Source organism: Mesitornis unicolor, unplaced genomic scaffold (genome assembly GCF_000695765.1).
Source record: "Mesitornis unicolor isolate BGI_N332 unplaced genomic scaffold, ASM69576v1 scaffold36153, whole genome shotgun sequence".
Lineage (NCBI taxonomy): Eukaryota > Metazoa > Chordata > Aves > Mesitornithiformes > Mesitornithidae > Mesitornis > Mesitornis unicolor.
In genome coordinates, this window is record NW_010175977.1 from 1 (window position 1) to 16034 (window position 16034).

Genomic DNA, 16034 nt, shown 5'->3' on the forward strand with positions numbered 1-16034 from the left:
CTGAGTGCCCCTCCAGCACCCACTCCATCAGCAGAGAAGCAGCTCTGTGGGGAAGGAGGGGCCGAGGGGTGCGCTTAGTGTTTATCCTCTGAATTAATTTATTCCCGGGCCACACTGTGGAGAGGGAATAAATGTCTGTGCTCCAGGCTGTAACCCTGTAACACGAATGTAACAGGGAGAATCGGCCCTCAAACCTGACTGACATGACCCCACTAATGTCTGTAGGGTGGGTTTTCCAGCTCACTCTAGCTTATACTAGAAAGTACTAAAGTTAGTATTTTATATATATATTGTCTGCATAATCTTCGCAGTTCTAGAAATTAATTGAAGAAAAGAGCGGATCAATATTACCTGGGATGTTTACTGAAGTCTTGTGCATTGGGAACTGCCTGGCTGGGGTTTTGTCAGCACTGAAAAAGCAATACTGTGGTGAAAATGTGAAATACAGAAACTTCAGCCACTTTGCCAAACTAGCAAGCAGCAGAAACACAGCAAGAAGCTAACTTTTAATGCCCAGCAACCACAGCATCAAAAAGAGTCAGTGGAATTAGCGTTTCATTAATATCCTGAAGAGAGCTTACATGCCCAAAGAAGTCCAGAGGATTTAAGAAGCTGGACAGGGAGTAAGCAGCCCATACAAAGGCAACTCTGAGCTTTAGTGAATGGCTAGCTGAACCGGGAGAAAGAGATTGAGTGGAGAAAGAGCTCCTCCTAGTGTAGCTAGCCTTTAAAAGTTGACTTGAAAAATGTAAATCTCAATTTAGCAAAGGTAGCTAAGGGAAGGGAAAGGATGTCTGTTGCTGCGGTTTAGTTTCAGTGGAAACAGGAGTGCATGAGCATAGCATAACTCCATTACAGACTCCTATTTCCTACTTGGTACAGGAGTAGCAGGAGCCCTACCTTCCCACAGAGGTGCAGCAAAAAGTAACATTGTCTTGATGATATTTTTCTCTTCCACAAATGCAGCAGGGCTTCCCCTTTACCTACAGGCCAATAGGCCTCCTTCCCATCTTCTCCAAAACCAGAACTGTTAAAGCCAGTATTAAACCAGATAACTATTTTGGGATGTTGAGTAAGGCATGCAAGGGGTTTTAGAAGATTTGGGAGCAAAACCAATACAGCCTGGTGCCACTCCTGTAACGTCTTTGCATCCCATTTCTCAGTGGAGTCATGACATTTCCACTCTAAGGTCTGACACACCTTTAAGCCTACTGGCAAATAATCATGCAACATCTTCGTCTAACTCGAGAAAGTTAATATTACATAGCCAGAGGATAATCAGAGAAGTGTTCATGTAAGCCTAGTCACCACCAACGTTCTCAAGCGGGGACAGAGCCAGCAGCTCCACAGCTTTCATATGTTTGACTAGGGCAGTAGTCACTGGGGAATCAGGGCCCTCTGCAAACAGCTCTTCTCTGTGACCTCAGTCAAGCCCCTTAATGACAGGGTGCCTGGTTTTCCTCTCAGTTTTGGTTTTACCTATTTAGACTGTTAACAAAGTAAGTAGTGCCAGCCCAATAGATTCATGTGTCAGCAGAACGCTGCTCTAGTCTCAGGCTTTAGCAGCCCCTGGAACTCATAACAAGAAGGGATTAATAAAGCAAAGAGATTATTACTTTATAAGAACTGAGCTTCACCATATTAATTTAAGTAGGTCTTAAAACTGGCAACACTGGAGCAAGACTTACAGAAAGGCAAAGCATAACAGACACAAACGAAGTCTCATAGAAGCAGAGTTCTCTAACATCAAACACACCAATTACAGTAAAAAACGGGAATGGTGATTAGCTTGCTGAGGGGCAAGCCAAAAAAGAGAGTTTGATTTGAAGGACACAGGATGAAATACTTATCAGTTCTTACCCAAATAAATATTCAGCAGTTAAGTAATTCTGCAAGGCTCCAGAATTGAAAAGATAATGGCAAAATTTTTCCTTTCAGGAAAAGTTTCTCTCTCTAACCCAAGGAAGCCTTTTGTGAGCATCTTCAGATAATAGTTTCACATTCTGGAACATTTCAGATCATTTACTTAATTACTAACACAGCAGCAGCTCACTGATACTGACTGCAGTCCTCAGGTTTATTATTTTTCCAACTATCGATTCTTGCCTTAAAATTAGCAGTTTTCCCCTACCTCTCTGAAAGGAAAGTGTCACCTCAAAAGAGTTCACTGTATGAGAACACAGCAACAACTCTGACTCACAAGGGTAATCCAGATATTCAGAGCAATTCTCCACCTTACGTTTGCTGGCTATCATCTAATTAGCCTAATATATTCTTATTCCTTGGGTTTATCTACTTGATGCCTACCAGATTCTCTAAAAAAAACACCTATGTGCTCCTGAGACTGGAAAGCAATTATAGACCAGCTCATGCTTTCCTGGGATTAAGGTCCCAAGAGGCTGCTCAATAACACTACAGAAAGGAACCTCCAATGTCTCCCCAAAGGAGATGGTGAAGATTTACTTCCAAACCTTTGAGATTCTCCCTCATCTCAAAAAAGGGAACTTAAAGGGTCTCACAAGGAGGCCTGCAACCTGGTTAAAAATGCTGTATTTTCCATGTCATCCATGCCAGCACAGCTTTAGCAAAGCCACTGCACCTGAGACTTTCCCAGCTGCATTTGCTCCAGGGATGGGGTAGAGGGAAAGGAAACCATCTTTCTGTTGTTTTTACAAGCTGCTTAGCACAACTCACTGTTATCATTGTCTATAGTAAACAGATGGAGAACAATCAGTGAAAAAGTAGCCCACCGTATCATTCTGAGTGATTCTCCCCCTTCCCCAGTCCTCTGAACAGCCTATGGACCAGATAAATGCCTCCCCCCAGGCACTTCACCTTTTTCCTCCTGCTCAGGAAGGATTAAAAGCAAGTATAACGAATCCTCCTCAGGTATTAGTGAGCCCTTGCCTGACCACACACGTTTACACCCAGGAAAAAACAGCTTTTCTCTCAGTACAGGCAGAAGGCATTTCTCTGTTTTCTACCTCTTCACACATGCTGCTGTGGATTCAGAATTATCCATCACCCCCAAAACCATTTCAGAAATATTTAGCAGCAATGCAGAGTTTTTGAAAGAGAGCATCTGTACCTCCTACCCTTTTTATGGAAAAGCAGACTAGCCACCTTCACTGCTTTCACAGATAGAAGGGCAGTCCCACCTGCACATTACAGCTTTAAAAATTTCAGCTCCATTTGCTTTCTACCCAAATTACAGCAAACAAAATGAGAGAACTCAGGGATTATTCCACTTTTAGCCTGTACTCATCTAAGCAGATTGCCCTCCAAGATCAGTTCCCTACTTCATTTAGCTTTTTCTGGTTAAAGGGACAGCAGGAGTCATTCAAGACTTTGGGCTTTTTATATTTCCCTGTTAAGGTCCTGTTAGATGAGAAGGCCATGAACTGACAGAGCAGCAGCATAATAATCAACATGGAGTTGTTGTAACCATTGCAGATCTGTACCCATGCAAGCTAACCCCAATTTCCCTAAAATCTGATCTCCCACCTTCTGTCTTTGCCCTACCAGCACCCATTTTTTACTGCTTTGTCTTGAGTTTCTGTTTACTGAGGTGCTGCAGTTGTCCCAGTTGTGATGTCTGCCATCACCAGGCCTTGCCAGTCTCACCACAAAACTTCCTGGAGCTTTCCCTAGGATGCTGAGGTAGATCAAGAAATGACAAATACCGCAGCAGTAGGCCTTTAGGAGCATTGCACAAAGCAGATAATACCTGACTGAGGTAATCCTTAGGTCCCACTGCAGCTTTTTGTTGCTAAAGCATGCAGACACTGCAACTTACCCTGTCACTCAGAAACTTGAGCTATATTTAGACTTTTGTCCTATGAAGCAGATCTGTTTCACTGTGACCAGCTATGGAAGCAAACTCAGTAGCTCAGTAGTTCCCCTTTGATCAGCCCAGTTCTCTGGGGACATGCACATCCAGCATGTCACCCTGTGATCCTTCACAGCAGCCAGCCTCTATTGAGAAGCCACAATTAGACTAGAAAAATCCAGGCACCTCACACCGACTGGTAGAGAAAGTGCACTGTGTACCCCTTGTCATGATGCACAGAGTCAGACACCGTGAAATTCATACTGATAGTGCCTGGTTTTAGTAGTTATGGTAGGAGAGAATGTTGCTTTCAGGTACAGCCTCACTCCATCTGCAGAGTTCCTCAGTGGAGAAAAGAGACAATGGGAGCCGGTGGACTTTATGGAGAGATGAGCTTTTTTTGCATGGACAACACCAGCAGAGAAGGGTAGATCCCACACACTTACCTCTGTACATATTCAGAAATTCACATATACTATAAAAAAAAGCCCTGATGTGACTATTTTGGTTCAGCTGACCACCTGAGGAGCATCTTCCGAATCAGTAATGACAGTGAAAGTCTGCCTTGGTTTTTGGAAAAGAAGTCTTGGCTTTGTGATGTTACAGATTACTGGCTCTGAGATAAGACAGCAGCTGAATTGAGACCAATAGCTCTTATTTCAAACAACAAACACAAACGAGCAAGCAAACAAAGCCTGGAACATTTCATTCCATTAATCGTTTCAGTCTGGGGCTTTTGGCTTTTGCATGCTCTTTATTCTACTTCTTTTTAAAGCAATGAATGAGATCCCTATGCCTGGGACTACAAAGGAAGCTGCTTCAGACATCCTCACCATCCTCCCCAGAAAGATATTGCTGCGCTGTTTCCAAAAGTGAGAGAGAGAAGAAACCACCAAACCTGGGCAGAGAAAGCAGAGGAAGGTCTCCACGCCCACAGTGTTTGTACCTTACAGTTTTCTGCCAGGCTTTGAAAGAATGAAACAGCTTCATGCTCTGCAATTGAATGTTACTCTCACACACCACCTACAAGGAATTCGGCAGTCTCAAACACGATCAAACCAGAGACCCGTGTGCTGTGTCTCAGCAGTGTTGGCAAACAGATGCAGGAGCTCTCTTAGTGGATAATTATAGAAGAACTTACCCACAGAGGAAAGACGACATCAAATTAATTCTGTGGTGATTATTTTTTAACTTGAAGCATGGTGCTTCTTATCCATCTTACAGGGATGAGCGCACAGCAATAATACATTCAAATATCACCCCAGCACTCCACTGCCGCAAACTCAATTACTACAGAGAGTATCCAGTTTGCCCTCCACTATTTGGACATCATGCCATAGCTATGATCACATTATCCTCACTCTAGGTTGACTACTCATGACGAATTTTACAGAGTCATAGCTATTTTTTAAATCACTACGTATTATATTAAATGAACTATGCAGCAAATTAAGCCTATACTTAATTGAAGTAAAATAGGACATTTGTACAGCAAGAAGCTGAATGCATTATTAGCTGCTTTACTGAACTGAGGTTCTATTAATTGCCCAATAACTGATTTTTTGTTTCAGTGATCTTTAGAATATAGGCTTCTAAATCTGCAGGAAGCATCACAGTCCAATCCAATCCAATCCAGTCATTTAAGGCGTATTTTCCCAAACCTCAAGGGTTTTCATATGCAAGACACAAAGTGTATGAAATGAGAACACACCCAGCCTCCCAAAACGAAGTGCACCGTAAGGAAAGGTGCCTATGAGCTGGCAGAAGATGGAGCCATCCTGCATTCGTCACTGACTTTCAAGGTAGCTGTGCTGTCACAGTGTCAGCGGGGACTGGTGTGCCCTGGGCTGCGTGACTCAACAGCTTTATGGTACCAAAGGTTTCATTCAACTGGCTCTCATTCAGCCTCCGCTGGGAGTTGTGTGCTTCCATCACATCTCACCAACTCACATACAAAGGCCAAATGGTTTTTAAAAGCTTCTGTTTTGAGCTGGCTTGATTTTAGGGCATCCAGCTTGAAATACTTTCAGCCCCAGGGGTGCATAGCTGCCATACTTTTAACTGGAGCCATCTGAAGAAAACTAGGATAGAGATGCCCCAAACTGGTAAAACTTGAATCACTCTAAATCTGTGGTTGGTTTTCAAACATCTGGGCTTGAATAATAAGATCAGGAATGCAGACAAGTCATCGGGGCTGGGAAATGGGCAGATGAGCAAGAGATCTGTTTGTCTTAACTCTCAATGTTATGTTTAAAACAAATACTCCATATATATCACCCGACTTCCTTCTTACATTGGTGAGGATCCAGAATAAAGTCAGTGAAATGAATAAAGTTACACAAAGCAAGACTAAGAACAGAATCAGGGTTTTGGGTATTAAATATATGGACCATAAGCATACGGTTTTGGCTGATTCTTTCTCTCTGCCTTTAATCTGACAGGGAAAAAAAGAAGCTGGGAGGATGAATGAATGTCAGATGTGAAGAAAATCTTTGGGCTTTCAATTTCCTATTATAAACCAGGACTAGAATAGTAAAAAAAGCAGCAGAGGTCAGGAATGAGATTCAGTGAAAAAAAAGCAGTGTGCACACTCTTATTCCAGGGATAATGGTCTCAATCTGCTGCATACAAAAAGAGACACCGGGAGAGAAAGGCCAGAAATAGCAGAAGGTTTTACAGGGCAAGGGAGGGATACTGTTATTTGTACTAGATCTGTGTCTGGTTCAGTCTGAGGTTTTGTAGCTGTAATTCTGAGAGCCTGGCATCTGCCACCCCACGCCGCAGTCTCTTACCTAAACCACAGAGCGAGTGCACATGCCCTCCTTTGCTGTCTGGGAGGAGTCAGAAGATGAAGAATTCTGGAGCCCCTCCAGAAGCCAAGACCTCTGTATCCATCACAGAGTGCCCGAGGAGGGCAGATGTTTGATTTCTGTTGGATTAAGCTTTTGGCTGGAGATTAAGCTTTGTTGTGGGTTAGCTGCTGATCTTAACTAGATAGCTTTCCTACGTATCTGCCAGAAATGCCTAGAGTAACACATTGGCTCTTTTCATGCAGTCTGTCAACAACTGAAGTCAACACATAACATCAAAACTCCCTATTTTAAAAGAAATTTAACAAGTAGGTTGGGATGGGCATGATTTCCCTCAGTTTCTCCTCCCCACTGGTAACTTTCCCTGCTTACCAGTGCCTCCATTCCTCCTTCTGCCTGTTCAAAATGTGGAGAACAAAGGAAACTACTGCCACCACTTCAGCCACAGAATTCTGGATGTTGAAGGAATCCCAGAAGAGCAAGACATTGTTCATATGCACCAAGGCAGGAGGACTGATGACTTGAGTAAAATGGAATTTATTATTGCATTGCTTCTGAATACCTGTTCTCCAGCCATACCCCTCGGAAACTCATTTATTCCCAAGCCTGAGAAAGGTTACATCTAGATACAAACATCATGGCCAACCGTGGCATTTCTGTCTGGTTTGCTGACTGGAGGAACTCAGAGAATTACCACAGGCTCCCTGTGCCTCCAGTGGATGTCACAGGGATGTCCTGACCCCTCTGTGTCCCCCAAGGCTGCCTACTGCAGTGCTGCTGATCTCTAGCGAGGAGGTGGGCTGCATGCCAGGAAAGCACATTCTGACAGGCATCTTGAACCATCCTTTTTTTGTTGCTAAATTTACTCCCCTACAAGGAGACTATAGCACATGGCAGCTGTTTGCAGGGTAGATAGAGAGATCAGGGCTATTTGTGACATCTATTTAAAGGCTCTTTAGTATACGTGCAGCCTCTCTCATGGTCTCATGGTACTCTCAGGACTGGCCTTTAGAGGGTCAAGGTCTGGATTCTTAAGGCTTGTGGAATCAGAAATTCCCATCCTAGCAGGGCTCGCTCAGTCTTAATGGTTCAATATCCAAAGCAGATAGATTTAATGATTGTACAGGATTGGGGTAGGAGGAAGCAGCTTCTTTGTAAAACCTCTTTAAAACTTAGCTAATCTCTGGCTGGCCAGTGTGCACAGCGGGGACCCCCTGAGGGCTTTCTTCATCTTTGGACATAATTCTCTCCCTTGCAAGATCTTCTGTGCTGGCCAGCTGATGGTTGCCTTGGCCAAGATATCTGCATTTCAGAAACATACTGTTACAAAGTGCCCATTTCTGCCGGCCTTTACAGAGGCAGACATTTTTGCCCCACATAAATAACCTTTTTACCAATAACCAATGAGTAAGCACTGCTCCTCTGTGCAGGCTCAGCCCCAGTAACTCAGGCTGCAAGGTGTTGCAGCACTGGGGGCTATTTGATCAACTGCTATTATTATAATAAAAGCTTTCCCTGACAGAGCTGTAGGTAAAATCTCCCTTGGGAGCAGTGTTTACTGCTGACTCCATATAGATGGCTTGGCAGAACGCCCTGTGCTTTAGAGATGTTTTTTGCTGGAAACAGAAAAATCCTCCTGCGGGGCTGTAGAGCCAGCCCCCTAAAGCCCTTGACCTCGAATGTGTAATCCCCCTGGAGACCCAGTGTACATGAAGAAATATAATCTTCTTGAAGCATCTGCTGTCTGCATTGTGTTAAAATATGACCGGGACGCTACTGTCAAATCTGCAGGTCACGCACTGCAGAATCCTTTAAAGGGCAATAAAAAACCCCAACTCAATCTGAAAGGAGCTCCTGCACACCAAAGGATCCCTCTTTACTGCTTTAAGGAAGGTTATTTTACCACTGCTGCAGCCTGAGAGGTTTCTGTGGCATCCAACAGACATTTTGCCTGCTTTCGTATCCTGGGAAAGCACACAACAGATGGGAAACGGAGCTGAGTTTTGCGAGGTCACTGTAACGGCATCACATGCAAATGCTTGGCCCGCTGGGACCTGCACAGTGCGAGCTGTGCTGGGGAAGCCAGAAAGAGCTTTCCCACTCGCGCAGGAGCAGGAGATCGGATGGAGCGTTCGGCGAGGAGGCCTGGGAGGGCTGCCCTCGCAAATGGACCAGTCTGACAGATCAGCTTTCCCACTGGGGTGAAAGGAAAGAAGAGATGGATTACCACAGAAGGCACAGAGAAAAGGGATGTCTGCTGGTTTTTTAATTTCTTCATAATTTTTTTGAGCCAGTTGGAGGATGTGGTCTCTGGTCTGAAGACATAGGTGCAGGGACCAGGAAAAAGTGAGAGCTTAAATGCAGAACTACCAAGGAAAGAACATTGATGTGCCTTGTCAGTGATACTTTGATGTGGTGGTGGTTCAGTTTTCTGCTTTTTTTTCAACACTGTAAAATCGCCTCCTTGACATCTGCCCTGCCCTCGCTATCCCCTTCCCCCACTTCTACCTTTAGTGCCGGTGTCCTCATTTCCCCTTTTGTACATATGACCCTTTCACTATGCAGGGATTAGTATCCCACCCATAAATATGTGAAATAGATATGCAGATGATTTAATTTGCTGGGTTTTGTGGGGCTGGCGAGACAGACTGGCACAGGGAGAAGAGTATGTTCTAGCAGGTCAGCTGAAGAAAACATCTTGTGTATGGGATGAGTAACAGGAAACAAGCATATGGACACCAGCACCAGCCCAGCAGAGAGACCTCAGGGGATGGGGACAAGGTGGTAAGATATAAAGGCCAAGGCGGATAAGGGAGAGCAGAAGAGAAAGTCAAAGATCTCTCTGCCTCCCCCGTTTGTTATGTGTCTGCCAGCGAGAAAGGACAAGAGCAGGGAATGTGAGAAAAAAAAACGGAGCAGAAGTCTGCTCTGGCTACAGGTGGTTTGATTTGCTGGTAACTCATTTGGGAAGAGATGCCAGAGGAGCCAAGAAAATGCAGGTGCAAGAGATGGCAGCAAGCTAGGAGGGAGGCAGAGGTCTGAGACATGAGGAGGAGATGGCAGTAAAAGCTGTGTAACTCGATGGGGGTACCCAGAAGGGGACATAGCTGAGCTGAGCAGGGATTCCTGAGGAGGAGGAGAGACAACAGATCCTGTTGGGGACAGGCTCACATCAGCGTGAGAACAAAAAGACAAGTCCTGGCCTGGGGAATTTGCAACGTAACCGAGATTAGAGATGGTGGACAGGCACCAGTGGCCAACAGATGGAGCAGCAGCAGAACAGAACGCCTAGAACCAGCACGGCAGCCTGGGGGGGAGCGGGTACATTTGGTCGATGCCTTAGCTGAGGAAGAGGAGTGGATGGGTCTGACTCAGGCTGGGTACACACTGTTCTTGTTAGCAATAAGAGGGTGCAGGCAGAGGGGAAGGCAAACCCTAGCGATGGCATCAGAAAGTCCCCAAGGCAGTAACTCCCTTTTTTCAAGGATGGAGCAGGATAGTACGGCATGTTTACCTTAGACATTAACCTGATTTTAAACACTTAAGTAAAACACTTTTGAAAAATATAGGCCTAACCCCCTCTCTGAACTGAGCATCATCAATAAGAGGTTTTAACCCACTGCCAGATCAAACAGACCTTCCCACGTACCAAAGCATGCAGGCGCACAGCTTGCAAGGTCAAGAGCTGTCAACTCAGATCTTAACCTGCTTCATTTGTATGCAGAGCTTCATTTTGGATCTTCTCTGGATCTCATACGCTCAAGAAAGGGGCAGTGAGTGGGCTCAGACTGCTGCTGGCAGCTAAGCAGGTGATGGCTCTTCTTCGCCAGTAGAAGTGACGCTGCAATCAGTGGTGCAGCATGGAGGCCATCAGCTACGCTGACGCATCTAAACACACACACTCACTCTGTGTGTATGCATTTATATGAAGAATCAGTTGAAATTATGTACTATTCCACACAGACTGAAACTCAAAGAGATTGATCGGAGAAGCTTTTTGCTGAATTTAGTCCTGAAAGCCTATTTCGCACTATTGTGTGGATGCTATAGCAAAGGCACTGAACAATAGTTGCAAACTTGCTGCTATACTTGTGCTTGAAGCCAAGTGTGTGAAACATTTTCTGCTCTGGACTCCCAAAGCTCTGAGAGTTTGCTGCAGTTGTTGCAGGCTGTAATGGAAGCTACAGCTCATCAGCAATCAGCCCATTGGTGTTAAACCCCCGAAGGTGGGGTTCAGACAGGGGTCTTAGGGTATCTGTGACTGCAGCATGGACTTGTGGGCACAGGACGGGACAGGTTGCCAAAGGAGCTGATGGAGAAACAGGAGCAATAGGAAGAGCTGTCGCATCACGAGTGGTCTGACAACAGAAGCAGCGACGTAGATAAGCTCTGCAGTAACTGCAACAACGCAAGCTGATAGAGCAGATGGTCACCTCAGTTTAGCCTCTAACATGGCTTGTTGCCCCTAGCGATATTCACCCAAAAGTACTCTACTGATGGAGATGGGATTATGTAGCAACCAGAGGGAAATCAGTCCTGTTTTGTACAAGACAGAACTGTGCTGCCTGTCAGCTCTGACAGTCCCTTCATGTGCTGGCTATCACTAAGGCAGATGGAGTGATGGGATGAAATACAAAAGCATTTCTAGGGCAGTTTCAGACAGTGGAAACTGGCTAGCACTTCCCCAGTTCACCAGAGTTCTTGGAACTTTATTAACTCACTGCCCAAATCTGGAAAGTTAGTGAACAGGTAAAATGTTATGCTCCATTTTCCCAGGTCTGAAATGGACCTCTGCGAGCTGTCGGGACATTTCTATCAGCTCCTGATCAGTGCTATTTGGGGTTAATCCTGACCTACTTCCAGGCCTGAAGTGAGAATTATTTCATTGGTTTTTGAAAAACACTTAGAGAACCTCCAGTGAAAACTGAAAAAGAAAGGCAAATGTTGTCATTCTTATCCCCAAAATACTAGGTAAATACCCATACTGAAATAGCAATATAGACACATTGCAAAGGGGATTAACCACAAAGGAGAAATTCTGCATTGGAAAATGTCCCATGTTTAAAAGGCCAGAGATCTACAAGCACTATGCATAACTCACATATTTAATAAATATTGTCTCAACTGCATATGTTTACTTGTTTTTATTAAATAGCAAATTGCTTGTATTTCCTTCTCTTTCTTGTTCATTATAGCTTCAAAGCAGGACAGCATGCCACACAACAGTATAAACAAATGCATCACCAGGTACTTAAGGGTCTTTAGCTCCTAAATTGACTAAAGCATAAATACAAACTGACGTCAAGCATTTGGGATAACAATTTAAAAATCGCTGTTTTCTGAGATGGTAATGAAAGCCACTCACATCAGAAGATCCAGTGGCTACAAAAGGAGCAGCGAGCAACCCAGACTCCAGAGTAAGGAGTCAAGGAAACGGTCTGCTTCTCTCAGAATAAACAACCTGGCAGACTGCTTTAGACCTGCAAGAAGTCCCAAACACAGAAAACATGGAAGAGCTGCTTCCAACCTGTCCAGCTCTTGACGGTTTGAGAATGTAGGTGTCACCACCAGTCCTCACTCTGCCGCCCTTGCCAGAGAGCTTCTATCACTCCCTCTACTCATCACAGTCCTCCTACGGTGCAAGCTTACTCTGCCTGCACACTGGAGCTGCACAGCACACCACGTGCAATGCAGTCTGCAGTTACACGATGCTGGTGACCTGCTCCAAGGCTGACAAGTCACCTTCCACCTTTGGTCTCTAGGGTCTTGGTCAAGTAGTTGAAACTGTAAAGAAAACACTCTCAAGTGAGCTCGCATGCAGTGATAAAGCTTATATAGTATCTTTCTCCCTCTTTAGCCTGACAAACATTTCCACAGGAACCCAGCGAATTAAGAGTAATTTTATAAGGCAAAATGCATTCCTGAGTAGGCGTTTGTACTGATTCAGGTGCTGGAAGTGGTACAGCCACATGGCAGCACTCTGTGGGCAAGGTGTTCTGCTTCTCAGCATGATTAACGTAGCAGGATGGAGCGCAGCGCTGTATGGCTTTTAGTACCTACAGCGGCGTAATGAGCACTGCCTTGCATTTCTCTGGGTGACATATTTTTCCACAAAGATGTAAGCTGGTAATCAGAGCAAAAGAGGACTAGAGATTTTGAACATCCCTTCTACTTCAGAGTAAGTTCAGGCAATCATATACTTCTGGGCAAGCAGACAACTTTTGCATTACCACATGTAGAGGGAAAGTACAGCTGTGTGTTTGAAGCAGCGCTGCCTCTGCAGACAAACAAACTGGTGCATCCCCAGCCCCTTCCTAGGACTTCTGTCAAGACAGCACTTCTTCCTTTGGCAACAGTGCCAGCTGCCCCAGGGCCACAAGCAGAGCAGGTACTGGGTGCACCACCTATTTCTTTAACTTCCCTCCTGTTCACAAAGCAGTGAACCAAGTGGCCAAACCTTCGATGGAGCAAAGCCTTGCCATCCTAGAAGAAATAAGTCATCCCGTGTGGTACAAATTCACTATCATGCCTGTGGATAACTTGCTAGTAATGAGCCTGAAGCCCAGAGCCTTACAGCTCTTAAAATGAAAGCTCCCCTGCCCAAGCGGACACCGATCTCTGTTAGCTTAAATCCTTGCATGGTGCCAAAGCCCCTGAGCAGAAGCAGAGCTTGCTCCATTCCCTGGGGCGAGGGGTGGAAGGAAGGGAAGGTCCCCTCCCTCCCCAGGGGCTGGCTCAGGACTCCCCAAGGGGCGTAAGGGAAGACAGGTGCCATTTGCCCCACAAGGACAACAGTCCTGAGGTCTCATCCGGGACCCTACTCGGTAAGTGGGTGCCAAAGCGACTGGGTGAGGGTATACACGGTGGGAACAGCTTCTGATTTAGCGAAGGCTGCACCAGAAGGGAGATTTCCTTCTACAACAGGGAATGCATTACAGAGGGATTTGGTAGCTGCTGATGTGGAGGGAAGAGAGTAGTTTCCTTTGCAGGTGGTTCAGCTGCAGTTTGCAGGCAGAAGAACTGAAGCAAAGAACTTGGGTCTGCAATCCTCCCCCTTGAACACAGGGCATATTGCGTGTATTCACAGCCCAGGATAAACTAAAATAGAAAAACATTTGGTTTCAGTTCACATCTTAGTAGTGGCTCCTGTTTTATTCATAGTACAGAAAGGGCAGACGCTCCCATGAATGAAGAAATCCCCTTTCTTTCTGTGCAGGTTTCAGAAAAACAGCAGCAGAGCAATGCTACCGAACTCAGGAGGACCTCAGTCACCCACTTCCTAATTCTCAAAGCAGTTAAAGCCCTGCAGTCTTTTTTTTACCTTTTATAGTCACAGGACTAGTCAAGCAAAACCTTGATTGGATTATTCCGCTTTAATTACAAAATGCACTCAGACCACAGGCGCAGTAGTACCTGGTACACATGTACACATTTCTCTCAATTATAACACCAAAGACTAAACCACAGTCTGCTCCTGCTGTAAATCAACCGTTTCCCTCTGGCAAGATCTTTGGAGTATGAACAGACATGACAGCAATGCTTGAACCGCCTCTTGTGTGCAGGACACCAGAACCTGTATTTCATCGTGTAATTATGAGATCCTGAGATCCCATAGGATCGTACAAGAGAGAAACAAGAGAAGGCAGGCAAAACTGGAACCTCAGGTTAATTGGAGCCCACATCCCACTGTCCACCACCCCCTGGAAATGAAAAGCAGCAGCAGGCCACTCTCTTCTTGCTGCAGTTAGGACAAGGTAGATAAATCACAAGGTTTTTTTATTGCTGGTGAACTCAAAACAGGCAACTTTAATCTACTGAGGAAGATACACATACAAACAAATGTTAGGCCTTGTGCGTTTTTTTCTTCTTAACATAAATGTCTCTGCAACCTCAGTCCAGCTCCCGAGCTCTTGCTGAGCTGCTGCTGAGACCCCAGTAATGGGCTCTGGGCACTTCTGTTAAGACGTTATAAGAAGCATCACATGTATTAAAAAGGGAGATTTTTGCAGGAAAGACAAAGCTCTGACTGTAGCCAAGTTGCTCAGAAAGGAGAAGTCGGGCTAATCCTGCTGCATTAGGTATATGGTATTTTGTATCATTATTTTAATTGATTTAAGAATTTGCTGGGTCCCTTTCTGTTTCTGGTGTGCAAGCTGCAAGTAAAGTGCACTTCTGGGTGTAAATTACCACTCTATGAGGATGCAATAGCTGCGTGGTACATGTCAGACAGCAGTGGAAAGCAGACTACAACAGCTGTTACAATGGCACAGGCAATAAGGATAATGGAATAAGATACAAGATGCTGCTGGGAAACCCCACCATAGTCGCAGCATCTAAATACTACATCACTGAGCAAACGCAGTGTCATTTAGTGGGGACCTTCCAAAGTCAAGATACGTGACTGATTGTGCACCAGGTTAGCTCTGTGGACAGCCGCTGCTGCCCCAGTCTGAGCAGCAACTGGGAGTCACCAAACGCTGTTGCTAACTCCTTTTAACCTTTTAAAAGAGTTCTGTAACACCTACAGAGAAGGCAGGGACCCTAAGGAAGTTTCTATGAAGCTGAGGGTTTCAGATGATGCAGGGGTGGTGTAGGAGGCAGCACAACACCACACTTAAGCTATACGGTGGGAGGACAACCCAGCTTTAGACACTGCGTTTAGTGACGCTGACAAAACCAGGGCCAAAACAGGGAGATCCCAACTCTCACCTGCACCTTGTGATTCTTGTTCTGGTTCAGTAGAGCTCATCTACATTATCCCAGGTACAAATCTCATCTCTTTTTTTCCCCATGAACAATGCCAGGTGACTATTTTGCCTGAGTCTACATGCCTCAGACCATCAAGGCTGATAAACTACATAGTGTTCCTCTGATTTCATAATACTGGCATCACAGCATGGAAAAAAAAATCTGTGTAGTGTTTGTTCTCTTTTAATTTAATGAACTATAAAAAGGGAACTCTAAATACCCACCTAAGTATTCTGAGTGCTTCAGGAGACACTGCACACCCCAGGGCAGATTTGGTCAACTCCTTGCCACCAGTGTTTTCATGTGTCCACTGCCAGCAATAGGTGTCATGTGAGAAAGGAGAGGGGAGGAATAAACTCTGCGTGATACAAAAGAATTAACACTGCCTTTGTAGGAGCAGAACCAAGGAGCAATTCTCCTCACAGGGCCAGGAGTGCTTCTCCCCCCCAGAAATGAACACCCCAGGGCAAGGAGCAGGTTCACAGCTGAGCGCTCCCTACCAGAGAGAGGGGACCCTCACAGAAAGGGCCCAGCCATTTCCAGTACAAGAGTGGAATCCCACAGGCACACCAACACGTTTGCATGTCAAGCCAAACTGATCCCTGGTGCAGCTCTGTTGACTATGGTGGAAGAACACCTAAAATTAA